The sequence below is a fragment of the Ptychodera flava genome, chromosome 7, assembly GCF_041260155.1.
Source record: "Ptychodera flava strain L36383 chromosome 7, AS_Pfla_20210202, whole genome shotgun sequence".
In the NCBI taxonomy this organism is placed as follows: Eukaryota; Metazoa; Hemichordata; class Enteropneusta; family Ptychoderidae; genus Ptychodera; species Ptychodera flava.
The window spans coordinates 31,226,913-31,245,451 of record NC_091934.1 but is presented as its reverse complement, the minus strand read 5'-3'; the positions used below and the strand labels follow the sequence as shown (position 1 = coordinate 31,245,451).

Genomic DNA, 18,539 nt, shown 5'->3' with positions numbered 1-18,539 from the left:
GTCCGTGGGCCGACCTCGTCTATCGTGTCAAAAATGCCAGATGGTCCTGAGGATAATTTTTCATCAGTACCAATGAAGGTTCCTTGCATACAATATATAGAAATATCCATGTTCTGCTTGCCATGTCGTCGAGACAAAAAAGAAAGGAGCCAATTTGCTCCTTTACAGAAAAATCACGGGCAAAGTTGCTAGAGTGTAGTGAAGTATGGATAAATTCTGATGGCGTTGAGAAGGAGGTCGCTCAACAATTACTCGGTGAATGCCGAGATCAAGCCTCGGTCAGCTACCATCGTGTATGTGTCAACGTTTCACGGGTAAACGTAGCTGCAGTACAGTAGCTCGAGGTTTTGCCTGGGTATTTAATTGGGTCGGACGGCAAAACCAGACTTCTGGATGTGAAAAATACGCTCGGGAAATGACATGTTTTTATCAATATCTCGCGATCCGCGCGGAGTCGCCACGTCAAATATCGACCGTTGGCATTAAAAAATGTGTTTTAAAAATGTTTCTAAGTGGGAGTGCCTCTTTGAGAAGTCTGTATGTTCTGGTTTTGGAGTTAGGTGCGGAATTGCGTCTTTTCCTGAAAGCCATTTCTAAACTATGTGCATTCCCTAAGGGAGCTAAACTAGCCAAAAACGATAAACACCGTCACGGCAAAAAAACCCGATAATTATCACTTTCTAAATATCGTTCTACGTTTAGAAAATAGCTGTAGTTTAGAAAGTCGGGCTTGGAGTAAAAAAAAGTTTTCCAGGGATATATCGGATAAAAACGATAATTATCACATTCTAAATATCGTTCTAAGTTTAGAAATTAGCTGTAGTTTAGAAATTTTAGAATGTCGGACCTGAGGTTGAACATTTTTTTCCAAGGATATATCGGATAAAAACGATAATTATCACTTTCTAAATAGCGTTCTAAGTTTAGAAATTAGCTGTAGTTTAAAAAGTTTAGAAAGTCGGGCCTCAGGTTGAAAAATTTCTTCCAAGGATATATCGAATAAAAACGATAATTATCATTTCTAAATATCGTTCTAAGTTTAGAAATTAGCTGTAATTTAGAAAATTTAGAAAGTCAGGCCCGAGGTTGAAAATTTTTTTCCAAGGATATATCGGATAAAAACAATAATTATCGCTTTCTAAATAGCGTTCTAAGTTTAGAAATTAGCTGTAGTTTAGAAAGTCGGAGTTAGAGTGGAAAAAATTTTCCAAGGATATATTGGATGAAAACGTTGGAACACCATTTCTGTTGTCATCTGTATATTCCCTAGTGTTTGAAGGGAAAAAGTGTGAGCTTGTAGGAGCAGTCTTGTAGAACCTGGAAAATACTATCAGTTTTCTCCAGAAGTAAGTTTTAAAAGCCAAAGCTGAAATGTGACTTGTCCAATAGACCGACGAGATAGTACCTCCAAATTAATGCATTGGCCCTATCAAAAGTGTTGCCGGCCAGGCTGCCATCTCCCAGCTGCGTGCTCACAGTGAAATGTAGAGTGCGTGAGATGAAGTCCCGCAAACTTTTCCAAGAATATGTCGGAGAAAAGGTTGATACATGGTTTCTGTTGTCATCAGTATATTCCCAAGTGTTTGAGTATGCAGGAGCTTTCTTGTAGAACCCGGAAAATACTATCATTTCCCCCCCAGAAGTAAGTTTTAAAATCCAAAGCTCAAATGTGACTTGTACAATAGACCAAAAATGGAACAATACTACCACAGTTTTAATGACCAAGGTGTGTTCAATCACGGTCCCTTCACAAAACCGTGGTTCAATTACGATCGCGCGCATCAATTTGTGCTTCAAGTTAATGCTAATGAGGCATTGATAAGGCTATTAGCATTAATTTGCACCACAATATACACGATTGTCTTGGAACTATCTGACCCACTTCTTTTCTGTATCTGAACACACCTTGGTCATGCGAATTGTGGCAGTATGGTTATATTTACATTCGTCTTCACGTCACACATCTGGCTTATTTGTCATAAACACTAGCGGTGGCTATTTGACAGTCTTTGTTTTTGACGGTCAAAGAATAAACATTCACAATTTTTCGTCATCGCTCACTCACAGCCACATTTCTCTACTTTATGACATTCAATTCTTACCCAGTGCAATGGTCAATTCAACACGAGGCGCTTTTCTCGCTGGTCTATGGAAAAAAATCACATTTGAGCTTTGGATTTGCCGATTGGGAAAACTGATATAATAGTATTTTCCTGGTTCTATCCGACATATCCTCGAACAAATTTTTTCACCCGAGGCCCGACTTTCTAAACTTCAGCTAATTTCTAAATTTAGAACGCTATTTAGAAAGCGATAATTATCGTTTCTTGCTAAACTTTCTAAGTTTAGATTTAGATTTAGACAATTCTAATTTAGCTTTCTAAACTTCCAGCTAAACTTTCTAAAAACGATAAAAACACAATTCGGCACCCTAATGCTTACTCAAGCCCAGAAGCGCAAAGAGAAAGGTAATCTGCGGAAAACGCTGTTAACAAGTACATCAAATGAGCTGTCAGACTTTGATAATGACGACAAACAACACGTGTCTCCTAAAAAACGACACCTACGGTCTGACCCTGCCTCTAGTTCCATTTCTGCAGCTAAACGCAAAGTGAATATGTACCACCACCGATATGTATAATATGCACACGTCAGAAACAACGACTGATCCTATTACAAAGAAGAGGTCACACGAAAGATTTACTCTCTGTGAAACTGACGGACGAACATTGATTAAAGCTGCCGAAATTAAGAAAGACGAGAAAGTTTTACTTCAACTTAGAGGTCAAGACTTGGTCAGTATTGAAGTGAAGTATCACAGATCATGTTACTTAAATTATACCAGATGCGTAACTTACACGTATCAGAAAAAGCAGAAGAAGACAGCGGTATCATGTATGCTCCATCCTTCAAGAAATTTTGTGATGAAGTTGTGCAGAAGAGAGTCATAGAGGGACGGCAGTGCATTGCAATGGATGTGATGAGAAATATCTTTATTAAAATGATCAATGACAATGAAGGCATTGATGCATCCACATATCATAACTCGTCACTAAAAAGAAGACTGCAAGCAAGGTTTTGTGACAAACTTGTGTTTATTCGACCTGAGTATCGGCATTGCGAAATTCTTATGGCTAGCAGAGAAGACATCGGTTCAGATAGTCATATCTTGAATATTACCAATACAGATTCTGAGAGTGAAGGGAGTGAAAATGAAATGGAATCACAGTCGATGACAACAAGCTATGATAACAACCAAGATTAAAGGCTTGAGATGATCCACACTGCAATGAATATTCACAGTATTCTTGAAGAAACTGAAGGCATTAATAACTAGCCTCCCAGGGCAGAAGACCTGTCAATCCAACAAAGTAGAAGTTTTGTACCCACAAAGCTGTTCAATTTCCTAGCCTGGTCTGGATGCTAATCAAGTTGTTCATATAGAGAAGTGGAATTCCTTTGCACTGAGTTGTGTCAATGTGTTTCCTGCACAAACAGTTCTATAGATGATGAACGCAAACTAAGAGATGAAGAGAATGACTGTTCCTCAGACATTGATAGTGATGCTGAATAACAAAAAGAATGCTTGAGACCAAGATGAATATTACTCAGTCACGTGATGATAGAAAAGTAGCGAGACATCTCTGTATTTCTGATATATAGCAACAGAAAAATTAGTACACAGTCAGAAAGAATGCGTGGCAATAGTGTTTCTCAATATTTGGTTAAAATGGAGTTAGAAGAATGATTTTTGGTCAAAAATTACTTATAACTATCATTTCCAAATAGAAGGACATAACATCTATATATTTCTCTGAGAATCATATACTAGTAAAATGAAATCATTTACAATTCAATTTTAGGGCCTTTTAAATTTTATGAAAAATTGAAAAAAAACTCGATTTTGGTCAAAAAAAGGTTTATTTGACGTTTTGATCAAACTTAGTGTTCATTTTATGTCAGTAAATGTGAAATGAGAAAGGAAAATGGTTTACTTTTCATGAAAGAAAATAAACTTGTATGCATGTCAACATTTTGGTGAAAAAATTGAAAAATGCACGTTTTTGGTAAAAAAGGCCCCTTTTTACTGTAATTTCATTAAGTTAATTGCCATTTTGCTGATAAGTACGATTTTAACTGGTAATCATTTCAATAAATGCAATGCAAAGTAAAGCAACCTTGACTTATTCATTTTTATCAAAAATATGCAAATCTGCACTGATTTGGTCAAAAATCTGAAAAGTACAGATCTAACTGCGGTAGAACATTAAATTTTCTATACAAGTATGTGTAAGGTATCAATTCCACCACATGACAACTTGCTCAAATTTCCTCTTTCAAAAAGTCAACTTCTAGAGCCCTTTTCAGGGTTCGGCCCACAAACTAATGACAAATGCCGGAGAAGCAAGATCTGCATATATCCATCAACATCTGGTCACTCAACCACCTTAAGGTCCTGTCCTCTTAAGGTTTTGGTTGAGTTAAGGCAGCAGGGTTTGAATTCTATCGGTAGCATGATCTGTCTGAGTTGTTTGCAAAGAGTTGAACACCAGGTAAGGAATTCAATAGTGTGGGACTAAATGGTAGTTTTAAAAAACAGCATATTTTTGACATTTTACTTTTTCAGTATCTAAAACATCCACAGCAGAGTTAATATTTATTTCAGTTGTTCAAAGTGAAAATATTAAACCAGTAATACTTTAAAAATATTGATGACTTATGGTTTTTTTTTTGTAATTTCATTTTATCTCACTTGTAACAGGGAGGAATTCAAGCTCCATTTCAACATTCTTTGCCTGACTGGACTTTTGAAGAAATGGAGTCCCTTCATTTGTGTCACAATAGGCTTGTTCTAATGTTGGAGGAGAGGGGTGCATGGAGAATGCCCTGAGTGACAGACATCCGGTCCACATTCAAGTTTAAGGATATATGAACAGTAAAATTGAAAGTATTGTCATTTCTCTAAATTCTCAATTTTATAAGTATAAGATGTGAAATAAAATATGGGATCTGCTTGTTTGTGAAATACAAGATCATCAGTTATGATAAAAAGGCCGAGTCAACATTTTTTCACCAATGCTTTTTCTATAGACAAAATCATTCAATGCTTTTATCACAAAATTGAGCACGGTGACCATACAATGTCATTTGATCACTATGGATTTATTTCTTTTGACTGAGCTATGTGCAAATTTTCATGAAAATGACAATAGCAGTTCTTTTCCCAGCAAAACTCAATGTAATCCTATGAAAAGAGACATATTCCATGTGTTTATAGTGCTGGTACATCCTTAATGACAGTGATATTGTGCAAAAAAAAATGGAAATCTGAGAATGTGATATAGATATTTACTGTGTACAATAACTATGAACACATCTTCTGGGGATTTTATACTTACTTTAAAAAATTGTAATTCTATGGGAAAATTGTGATTTAAAATGTTTATCAATGGGGTTTCAACTTAAATGGGAAAAAAACTACATATTTGGGTCATTAGGTTTCTTTGATAAAAAGAGAAAAAAAAATTCTGCTCCCTGAAATATGGTTTATACCGTAGTTTAATTGATTGGAGTGCATTGTATCCATGAATAGGGTTGGGAGTTGAAATGTGACAACTAGAGAATGGAACAGTTTCAATGAACAGAACAATAGAACAACAGAAGTTAAGGGAAAGGTTACCCAGCAATCTCTTTCATCAATAAATAATCTTTGAAAAACTGGTGTGAAATCAGCCTTTGTTATTAACTTTCACTTACTGATAGCATGATGGCATCAATTTGAAAACCATTGGTTATAGGACTGCGTTGGAAGTGATGCAAGAGCGTAGCACTGCACTGACACTTATAGGGCTTCCCCAGCTGTAGACTATGGGGAAGCCCTACAAGTGTCAGTGCAGTGCCAGGCTCTTACGTCACTTCCACCTATAATCAATGGTTTTTAAAAGGGCGCCATCGCGCTATCAGTAAGAGAAAATGAATAAAAAAATGGATTTCACACCAGTTTTTCAGTTTTTTTATTGATGATCACCATATCGCTGGGTAGCCTTCCCCTTTAAAATATCCAAAATACATTTTAAAATGTGACTTTGTCCCAGTGACCTCAGTTATATCTTTATTATTTACCTGGAAGATAAGCTTTAGTTTTAGCTTTTCTACTCTTATACAAAGCCTTTCAAATTATTAAAATTCAACTATACATGTGTTACATGTGTGTTCTACTGTAATTATGTCGTTCCTGCAGAATGCTGAAGAGGACTTCACATGTATCGAAACATCTTATGGTACAATTAAATATTCTAATGGACAGTTTCACGTAAAATGTGACATCTGGAACAAACTGATGACAGATGTGAAAAACTTATCAACAGGTGAATTCTTTGATTATTACTACATTTATTAGTATATTAGAAGACAGAAATTATCTAATTTGAAAGATTTGTAAAATACTGGAAATATTTTTTCCCTGTATTACTTTTACCAGTACTTACTTGATAACCTTCTAAGGCAAATATAAATTATAAGTTTCAGGGCTCAGCTAATTGATACAGTCTGTGTATGTATCATGAATATTAATAGTGCTGACAAATGAACTGGACTAAAGTTCAAATGTCAACAATAATAATGCACTTTACTAACATACATAGTGTATTATTCACAATGCTTCATGGAGTTGAACAAGTAAAGTTTAAACCAGAAAAAAGTATTTAAAATTACACCTATCCCTTTGCTGTATGTTTTTTATAAAAGGGCACATAACACAGTCACAGGTTTCCAGCAATAGTATTTTATTGACATTTACACTGATGAAACTATGCTGTAACTTTTTGATATCACTTTGGATATTTTTGGTTTGTTGTTAGAACCTCATTGATGAATTGATTTTCAGAAACAACACTATACTTCAGTTATTAGAATATATATTATCAAAGTGTTCATTATCTCAATGCATAAGGTGTGATTTGAGAATCGTGATCGTTAGTAGGACCATACAAATAATAATCTAATTATGAGAAACAACCTATTCAACATTTTGTCTCTTAAAATATGGACATTTCTTTACTAGGTTTCAACTTCGAGGATTCCGTCCGGTCTTTTCAGAAGCCTCAACAGGTATTACCAAACCAATCCAGACAGAAGACTGTACAACAGCGATGACATGGAGGCTTTCAGTGACAGACACAGCCCTGGACTGTACCAAGCCATCCTGGATTCCATCTGTAGACGAGACAACAGACTGTCACTTGAAAGGTACCATTTGCAGAGGAAGAGAACTGTAGCTTTATTACACATCATTTCTTATTTCAGGTAACTTTTATGATTCAACATTAAAATATAGATCAGATATTGTAAGATAATTTACAATGTACATTATAGAGACTAGTCAATATGGTAATTATCACAAAAATCAATCATTTACACTTCAGTTTGGATTTCAATGTGATGCATTTATTAGCTTATCATTTTAAATAAAAAAAAATTTATGTTAAATTTTTAACGGCCTCATATTTGAAATATATCCCTGAAGTGATCATAAAAAACATAAAACTTGGCATTAAAATAATGTGTTTTAAGAATATTGCAAAGTGGGAGTACCACTTTAATACTACATTTAAAAATATATTGGCTTTTTGACAACTTACCTGCTTTTTCTCAGGTCACAGAAGTGTTCCATACTGGAAAAGGATTGTGGGGTTTATCTCCGACAGCATTTTGTCATGGGAGGGTTTAGTTTTGTGGTCGGGTAATGGGTTACTCTACAAGCCAGAATACCATCAAGCGGTATGAGGAGTATCTTGCCACCAAAAATGCTGAAATGACAAACAGACGTGTATTAGATGCATATAATGTAAGTGAAATAGTTTGTTTCGATAAAACATTCTAGGTTTCAAAATGGTGAAATGATGTCAATCTTTCTTTAGATCTGCAAAAAAACATGATTACTTTATGTGATTTTTTTCCCTTAGATTCAAAGTGAAAGTTAGACATTATCAAAATGAGTAATTAATATCTACTTGGCTATACGTGTTTCATCTGTGCCTAGCTCTAGGAAATTCAAAACCCATCAATTAACATATATATTTGTCTTTCTTTTTTCCTTTCAGAAGTAACTGATATAAACTCTGAATTCAAAACCCATCAATTAACATATATTTTTTTCTTTTTTTCCTTACAGAAGAAACTATTAATAACACTAAATATTGATGACTACCATCACATACATGTACACAAAATTCCAACTGATACGACAACATCCTCTGCTCTCCATTTTGCTACAATCTTATTATCCATTCCTGGTTGCGCTGCCATACCAATCAACAACAACATGCACAATGTAATTAATAGTGTCACTGGTGGTGTAGATCCAGAAATTGTAAGAAACACAATACATGAAACAATGAAACAAACCCAAACAATCATGAATTTTCTACTCCTTGAGATTCCACTCCACAGTCTAGAGAACAGTCTAGAGAACTATCACACCTATTATCAAACATCTCAGACAAAAGTCCTGCTTTCAAAGTATATTCTACCAAGTACACTGTGGTGATGACAGCAGACTGGCCAGGATGGTTTTTCAGCAAGAAGTTACAAGCTCAGAGTAAGATTAATGCAAACATCATTCCAAGACAAGGACCACTTCATGTCTACCTCAATATTGATGAAGACCATGTGATGATGTGTTGGGCAATCTATGCACCACTTTACAAGAAGGTATTTCAAAGAGAACTTCCTCTGAAACCCAAGCCATGGCAGACCAAACTGATACTCTGTACATTCTACCTTGGTTGGAGACTGATCCGAGAACCGATACTTCAAATCTTCAAATACTGCATGGATCCAGAGGTGGATTTTGTCATCCATGCTCTAGAAGATATTCTCCCAACTTGTCTCCTTCTGTATGCTGCTGTCTAACGATCTGGTAACTACAGTTTGTTTCAGCAACTCATGAAGAGAATCAGTATCTTCTTTATCCAGTGGGGAAGACATCATTATGACAGGGCATGTCTTTCATACTTGAGTGATTCTCAATTTCACTCCCTCTGTTTTCCACTTCTAACATCACACTTCTCTTCATATCTCACTGCATTCACTGAAGCTCTTGTTGAGTTGTTTCATGCACAACTCAGACGACACACATAACGAACCAATATATCATCTTCTGATATCCAGAAAACAGCCAGATCTCTTAGCTGCAGTGGTTTCCAACAACAACTCACCAGAGCATTCATACCACCAGGTCAGAGGGGAATCAGCAAAAGGGATTACTCTGTCTTGGCAGGGAAGGCAGCCGAAGCTATGGCCACCATGTTACTGAGATTGGAGCCAATGTTAGGAAGACAAAGAAATCACAAGACACAGATTGTAGTGGTTTGCCAATTGGTCCTCCAACTTACCAGCTGAAGACTTTGCAATCACAGATTCAACCCAAACAAATGCTACTTTCATATGTAGTAGCACGTGATCCTGCAACCAACACACTCTGTGATCATCCTGATTGTTCCACACCACTTGATGACACTAAAGATCTCCTACACTTACCATGCCGCCATCTCATACATTCATTACACCTTGACACTGACTCAAGCTGCCCAATATGCACACCCCTCATTCAAGATCAAGCACAGAAACTTGTCAAAGCTCTCAATGAGTCTTTCATTCAGCCTACACAATCAGCAACTACAGTTTCTCATACACAACAACAGCAAATAGATGAAGCAGCCTCTTGTAATGTTACACCTGCCATTACACACACAGATAGACATTACTTAACAGTTCACCTCAGTTTGGTGTTGACCTTTCAACACAAATTCAACATATACAAGTACAAAGACAACATCACCCACCAACAAGAGCTCCTCCACTCTCATCAGCTCAACCTTTTGCTGCCAGTCGAAGGCGGTGTTCACATTGTAAACAGTATGGTCATACCAGAACAACCAACAAAGTCATCACCTGTCCTCAGCTGCTAGAAAGAAATCAGAGTCCATCAGACAATCGAGAACAGCCTCCATTACAATCTCAGTCACAGCATTCTACACATCAGGAACAGCCTCCGATACACAGATCAAGTCAGACACAGCATCATACACAAAACAACAGCACACCTCCATCCAGTCAGTCATATACAATGGTAATCTCCATGCCTCAAACACAGTTGTATCATAACTGCCTATACTGGGTATTTCCTTCTGGTTTAAGTCAGGCTGGTGTCCGACAGAGCAGCAGCAATGCATGCACTATAATTGCTCTGTATACAGCACGACTTTTTCATTTAAATAACACAATCCTTGATCAGATCCCATCTCACGTAAACACAACACTACTACATTCAGTCAGTTCTTGATTGTATTTAGGTCTCAAGTCAGGAAATGAAAGCCATGATACGTAAGTCTAGTCTGTATACCTCTAACACCAAATATAACAAGACAGAAGACACATGCTCATATGTACCCTGTTATTTAATGTGTTATGGGAAAAATTCTACTAATTGTTCCAAATATTGTCAGTATGGTTTTCACAGAAGTTGAAGCTATAAGTATTTTGCACATCTACTGAAAAGAACTATGTTTAAGCCCATTATCAACAGCATAATATTGAACTTATAATTTACGACTTACCTCATTATTTTTTTTCAGATACATGAAAGAACATGCTTCACTTAATTCAAATCTGACTGTGAGGAGGCAGTTGCACATTGCAGGTTTCCTACACAATACAATCAAGAAATAGGCCCTGTTTACAACAATTTCAATAACACACTGAAAGTCTTGTACATCAGTTACAACACCAGTTTTCACTTAATACCACTCACACAATAATATATGTTTCACGAGGACAGAGTGTGGTTTTCTATAAACATCGAAATAACGTAATGATAGTTACAAACATTTTACAGAAACAATTCCTGTATACTATCAATTAGCAATTTTCATGACCCCTCCCATCCTTGTATTTCCGTTGGTATAAATCTGTCAATCAACAAAAACTCTACAACTTTAGGTTATATTCACGTAAATCTGGACTGAATTGCTACTCTACTCATTTGTATGGAAACAGGGTTTTTTTTCATTTCTTGTACCAAAATGATGATTTTTGACACCACACACCACTGGAAGCACAAGGATCGAGAGTCATGAATAGGTCATGAAAATGGCCAGTTGGTGATGCATTCAATCACATGATTATCGCTACAGTATTTATGGTAACTGATCAACCGCTCACTTTTTTTGCTAAATGTACTATAAATCTAATAATGACTAATATTGGTTTTTATTTTAATTACAAAAATAACAACTTGACTAAACATCTTTTTTCAGTTGATCCTGTTTGATTCACACTATCACATCTTGGGTGGTCATCAGTTGGGCGCTGTCTTACTAACAACTTCATTAGATGAGCCAAAACACTTACTCGCCAAATTTAATCAGTTGACAACTGGGAATGACGTCTGCAATGCTGTCAGTAGTATAACACCCATTTCCTTCAACTAACAGGTAAGTCCATTTTCAAATAATGCTTTAACTTGACCAATGTCATTGCCGAACCTTCACTGTAATTAAGAAGTCTTCGTGTAATACTGTGTAAAATAAAATTACATGTAACATCAATGGACACAAAAATCTGACAGGTTATTACCATTACAATGTGATACAATTGCATGTCAACATAGTAACTGACACGCATCCACTCTGCACACACTGAACACCAACATACCCTACCTATGGCATGTACCTTGACGTGGTGGTAGGGCAACTGATTGGTAGACAGTAATATAATAGAACTCAGACAGACTGTATCGTGTTTGTACCGGGGGTATGTTAACTAACTGGGATTAAATAAATTGTCACTGTCTATCAATCAGACCAAAACATGCCAACTTTTCAATACATTTTTGATGGCCATTGACCCATTGTACAATAAAAATAAGCTTACTGTGTGACAAATAATTACACAGACAGAATCTCAATGATTTACACATTATTACATAATCTCACTGCTGGAAAAATTTATGCAGCAAACTGTCAAAATCTTTTGTCTCAATAAGTAAGAAGATGGTGATCCACAAACTTATTTACAGATGACAAATCATAATATTTATCTATAATTTTTTACAAATATTTTCATAAATGCAAACCTGAAAAAAATAACCCATTCTCACAAAGTGTACATGACCATTAGTCTTTTTCAATACCATATTGTATACCACTCTCATTACTTATTTTCATTTGCAATGATAGATAGAAATGGATGGACAGGTAGATAGAAATAAATGGACAGAGACCATTAACAGAAAGGAACAGAATGAGGTGACAGGAAGAGTTTGAATATCAGCATAAACATATGACATACTTGACAAACATGTTTCACATGGCAAGCTTGTACGCTCATATGAATAATAAATTTATCAATAAAGGAAATAACATTGAGGAGGAATGAATACTCCGCAGAGGCATGGATGTCACGTCAATGATACAGCAGGGAATAGAGAATGCACGACCCACACGCCCAAAATCACACAAACACAAACACACTAGCACAACAGTATCGCAGGCGGCTGCTCACCAGCGCAGCAACCATACTCGCATATCAAATTCATCTGAGGTTATACTGTATGAGATACACGAAAACGGTTCAACTATGGACGTAATTTGCTACATCCACAAAATGGTCGTCGGTAAACCGCTTCGAGTGTGCACTGTGCTGTCTCTTGTTTACTTACGTTGGGTTCGTCAACAAGATTTCATCACAAATGGCAATCATTTTTCATTTAGAGGTATAATAAGACATACTCACCGAATATTGTTCTCAAATAGCAAATGAAAAAGCCCCTCAAAATGTATTTGTATTTTTTTTCGTTCTCCCGAAGTCCAGAGTCATGCTAAAAAGTCTACGTAGTGTCGCGCATTTGACAGTGGACAAAACGTAGTGCGGAAAGCGCTTCCGGGTTGGCTCACGCATGCGCGTTGCGTTTGTACAGCGTCTGGTCTTGCCTGGATGACCGTCTCAGAGATCAAAGAGATAAGACAAGCCTACACGATGACCTCTTGACCCCTGCCACAGGTTGCGCTGTATGAACGTTTGCAAGAGATAAAATTCCTTACTTTTGTAACTTCTTAATATATATATATATAATATATATATATATATATATATATATATATATATATAGAAGAAACTTGGTTGAAACACACTACCACACCTGGTTGTTAGGTTCCAAACGTATTTATTATACCTCAAACACAACGTTTCGCTCTAAATTTAGAGCTTCTTCAGGTGTTTTCTACAATAAAAAGTACGAACATGAAAATTACAATGGTTGAATTGTGTAGGAAAACGAGCAATGTAGAGTTATAAGTCTGTGAAAATCTGGAAATGTACATGAATGACAGGAGAGACTAAAAAATTACAATGGTTGAATTGTATAGAAAAACGAGCAATGTGGAGTTACAAGTATCTGAAAATCTGTAATGTACATAAATGAAAGGAGAGAGACTAACCTCGAGGTTGTGAGTACGGTCAAAACTGTCTGGACCTACGCCGAGAGCTGGAAATTGGCGCGCTGAAGTCCAGGGGGGGGGGGGGGGTACTTTAAATACTCCAAAGCTCGTATGTGGGGGCGCTGTCAAATGCTATGTAAATTTTGGGCGAATGTTTAGGCCAGCTGGAGACAGTGTGTCAAGTTTTTGATCCATTGTGATTCTAAATGTTTGCGTAGTTTGTCATCCTGTTTATTGACTTGGATGATGCCAATTATTGAAACATCACTGATACTGTGTTGATCAGAATTAAAATGTATGGCGACCGGGGTATCTTTTTTATGACGCACTGAGGAGAGGTGGTTATTGAAACGAAGTCTGAGAGATGTTTTAGTTTCCCCGACATATTGTTTATGGCAGCGTTGGCATGTGAGGAGGTATACGACGTTTTTGCTGTTGCAGCTGATGGCATTTCTGATTGTGTATGTTTTCTTGTTGACTGTGCTTTGGAACTGTGATGTATTAAGGGTATATTTGCAAATGTTGCAACCCCTCGTAGATTGACATTTGGTGAAACCGGGGCTGGATTCACCGGCGTTGTTAATATTCGAGCGGACAAGGAGGTCTTTGAGGTAACATTGCGTCGGTATGATATAATTGGCATGTTAGGGATGGCTTCTTTACATCTTGATGACTTATGGAGTGTTGGGAGGTTCGAGGACATGATGAATTTCAAGTTAGGGTGACGGGGATTATATGTCGAGACTAGTGGGATTCGACAGTCTCCCTGTTTGTTTTGTACTGAAGGAGAGCCGGCCTAGGGATTGATTTCGCTCAGGGAGACTGTCGAATCCCACTAGTCTCGACATATAATCCCCGTATATATTATATATATATATATATATATATATATATATATATATATATATATATATATATATATATATATATTATTATATATATATATATATATATATCCAATAGCGCTATTACATGTTCATTGGCCCGCTCAGCAACATCATCAGTGATTGCAGTATTTAAAGCAACATAAATGCTTTAACGACCTGTTTTATCAAATGTTAGAGTTAAAACTGGGTCATTTGATACCAGCAAATATGTATTCAAATTTGCGTTAAATATCATAGCACTCAGTCGTTGATGCAATATTTCGTGCAGACGATTTCGTTACCATTTTAGTATTGTAAATATAGCCTTTGCCGAGGAATTGACAACAGAAATAAATGGCCCATGGGCAGACAGGCAGAAATTAACACGGACACACAGGCAAACTAAAACAAGCACACTGCCGGCATCGTAAACCGTCCGGTTACGCTTCCAAAATAAAAATCAAAGGGTATTCGCAGGGTATTCGGAGTCCATGTTATTATTGCAGTCTGGTATTAGCAACAGGTATCACAATGCTGCTTTTTGGGCCACCATCGAATATGTTTGTTTACTTTACAATCGTCTGATAATAATATCTAGTGCACTATGTTTACGAGCATAATTGTTTGAAATATGATGAAATGAAACATTGTTCTTTTATTGATCATCAGACAGTTCTGTTGTATCACAGGACACCGGTACAGGTGCCTTTATCGTTTAATTGATGAGTGTAGCAGCGAACCAGACAAAATTCTCACAAAGGGACTAATTTAGTTGAATGCAGTGCTACCGCAACTCGCTGTTTTGCGCTCAAAAGGTAAACACCATAAGTGCAGCGTGATAACGTAAATGTACGTTCCTCTTGGTTTCGCTGAATGTGGCTGTAGGTATTTTTACAAGGTGACATGCACAGTCGCTGATGGTGTGTGGTAATACTGCAATACTAGGCAATGGAAATTCAAAGCGATTATCGGAGTAAATTTTATTAAGGCCGTTTGGTATGAGTAAATGTCGTCACAGTGCCCCTTTATGTATGGCACTATCCGGTTTGTGTTTCGATTGGACAAACATTTGATAGAAATATCGAATGCACTATGTTTACGAGATATATGCCAGTCGAAACAATGCACTATTCAGGGTCACCAGACAGATCTGTCATAACAAAGGACACCGATGCTTTTATTGTAGGGTGAGGACTTTATTTAATAAGCTAGCATCGATGGCTCTCACTCCACATCGAAATTCGTACGTCGTATCCTTTTTGCATCAAAATCGATCTTGTGTGCACATGAGAGCAATTTCCGACAGGGCCTATGTTGTCGATACTAGTCTGAGACGAGCGCGATCAGGTGACGGTTGCCGAACTCTAACAATCAGCAATGCAGTCAGCAATACCCTTATTTAATTTCCATTTGTTTCAACAGATCGAGCGCTCACGGTAGATAACCATCACAGCATTGCCATTTTCAAGTATTCATTACATACGGGTAGCAAATATGAATTACAATAATGCTTTTTAGATAGCACAGAGAAATGAAATTAGACTGTAATAACCGTACTTTCAGTTTGTCTGCCGTTAAAATCAAAATTGAGAGAGAGGTAGTTTCGAATGTATAAAAAACGTCCATGCTTTCCAGGTTGAAATTTAAGCGTGTTGCCATGGAAACAAAAAATACATAGTTGTGCGGCATTTATCGTGTCTCATAGCGGGAACTAATTGTCATGCTGCGGAACTGTATGAACAATGTTATGATTCTAGGTCATTCTCGGAGCCCTAGGCCCTGTACGTCAATAAAAATTTCCTTCTTTCGTTTTGTTGTGCCATTGCTTTTGCAAGTTTGGGATCTTTTGTTCATCACACATCGAACGGGCAAAATAGCATTTAAAAGATGAGATACCCATCACCGACTACCCAAGTGACAATGGAAGAGTAAGTGTTTTGTTCAAGGACTCAGCACTATGCTTGGATCTCGAACAAACGTTCGTCTGATTCACATGCATAGAGCTCATGATCCTTCGATTTGAGTCCTGTAACTGTCAATGTGTCTGTAAATTATTACATGAGAAGTCAGATAAAATGGACCGCCCTAAAATAAATAAATAAATAAATAGATAGATAAATAGATAAATAAATAAATAAATAAATAAATGAATAAGTAAAAACATTTCAAAGCAAGTTATTCGATCTCAACAAGAAATTCTTCAAAAACAATTTGCCTCATTATACAAATCCCAAAAAGTCATCTTTGTCAGCGTAAGCAAATTCACAAAGGGGTTCTAAAGTTATCTGAAGAAACATTCATACTAGTGGCCACTCACCTGCTATTCGGTCAAGCAGCCAAATCTACGCAATTCAAACTTCAAATCGCAATAACGACTTTCCAGACTGAAACTAGTTGCAATTGCTACTCATACATTTGTACATTTAAGTTAATAATATGACGTCATGCTGCCACACTGGCGGTAGAATTTCTTTGGGTTATGCTTGGGGTAACGTAAGTAAACATCACACCGCCAGCTATTGTTGTTTAGGGGTCTTCTCCAAGGTGCCGATAGGTCTGTATATTGGCTTCCTAAAGCATCATTACAATTTTTTATCAGACCGGTCAAAACCCAGTTTCTTTGATCGTTTTTTATCGGTCTTTACTTTCCATTATGCATGTTATTGTTTATTCGAAAAATACTTTGATGAAATCGACATGATGACCGATGATTTTAAGATTGCCTTATTTAAAAAGAGTAATATTTAATATTTTTCTTTATTTCTTTATTACCTCCTTCCTCTATTTAGTTATCTATTCTTTTAAACACTGTCCAACTCAAACAGTTATTACGCTCTGTCTGAAAGTTGAAATAGTCAAAACTGCAAGAAAATAACGTTGATTGACTCAACTATGGAAGAATTCGAAAATGCCAGTCACCGTTGTCGTTTTTTGAGCAAAGTGTAATCCTTTAAAACAGGTACTCAGATGTAAAAAAGTGTTTACCTGTGTTTACCAGTTGGCTGCAAAACAACGCCGATATTTACATGAGCAAATTGTTATAATAAGCCATCAAATGATAAATTCACCAAAAGAAGCTTCCCAAACAAATATAATTATTATTGATCAAGTTAATTCACTTTCACCCGTCAGCTCAAACATCCTAACAGCGCCCCCTCATTCAGTTCTGACAGTTCAATTGGACACTCACCTGTACCCCCCCCCCCCACAAGCCAGATGCAAACCTTGCTCATCGGACTGTGTAAAAACAAATTCATCTGTTCCAGCATATAAACACGGTAAATTCATCATCTTAAAAGTCTTCTCGAGTTCACACCTCTGTAACGTCTTGGTAATCAATAATTTTCTTTAATGACTTCATCTGTATTTAAATCAATGACTGAGAAGTACACCCATTATAAACATCCGCACATGTGTCTTTGGTTCATTTAGTTTTTGCCGAGTCCTTTAATATTAAATTTTGATTGAAAAAGAAAATGTAAAATAACTTTTGAACCGTATGACTTAGTAGGTGTACCCGTGCTGAAATATATTTATATTCTTTTCCACTAAATAATTGAATTTTGGCTGTGATGACTAAGCAAATACTAAATGAACGAAATCCAAAATACCTGAGCCGTTGCTTGTATTTTCAGCTAAAGTTTAGCCTGATCGACCTCTAGTTTTGGAGACAAACTTTGTGATGCAAGTTCACTCAATAAATTTATTGAGCCCGTCCACTTCAGAGCTTAGGAAGTGAAGCTATGCAACTGTTAGTGTATGACAATGGTTAAAGGTATACTATCACCTGTTCCAATGTTGCCACAGTTACCATGGATAGAGAAAATCTAACCAATTACAGATTTTAAGTGGGTGGCCGCTTTTAAAACACAGCGCCCTCACATGGGCGTTTTTAGATACCAAGGGAAGCCCCTTTGACCATATATGGGCATATTTTGATTATAGGTGACTGTATACCTTTAAACCTTCCCGCTCTGTAGACGAATTTTGAAGAGCCAATTATAGAAGAAAGTCGAATGCAGATCATAGGATATCTGTTGGAGCACCTGTGCATCCTTATTGGAAATACAAATTACTGGTTATATCGGATCACAGCTGCTTCCAATGACATAATGTACATCATGTTAATTACTAATGTTCACATCTCACATGTTAAGGGAACATTGCATTTGTT

At 36.7% G+C, this 18,539-nt stretch overlaps 1 long non-coding RNA gene across 2 annotated transcripts; it reads right to left on the bottom strand.

Annotated features, from left to right (window-relative positions):
- Positions 1-6,766: 6,766 nt before the first annotated feature.
- LOC139137250 (uncharacterized) lies at positions 6,767-10,302 on the bottom strand. Of its 2 annotated transcripts, XR_011553358.1 has the most exons (3): positions 9,846-10,302; positions 7,641-7,808; positions 6,767-7,215 (listed from the first exon to the last, which is right to left on the bottom strand). It is a non-coding gene; the product is annotated as an uncharacterized lncRNA (long non-coding RNA). The 2 variants fall into 2 exon arrangements; XR_011553357.1 differs by lacking the exon at positions 9,846-10,302 and having other exon boundaries at positions 7,641-7,909.
- Between the last annotated feature and the right edge of the window lie 8,237 nt (positions 10,303-18,539).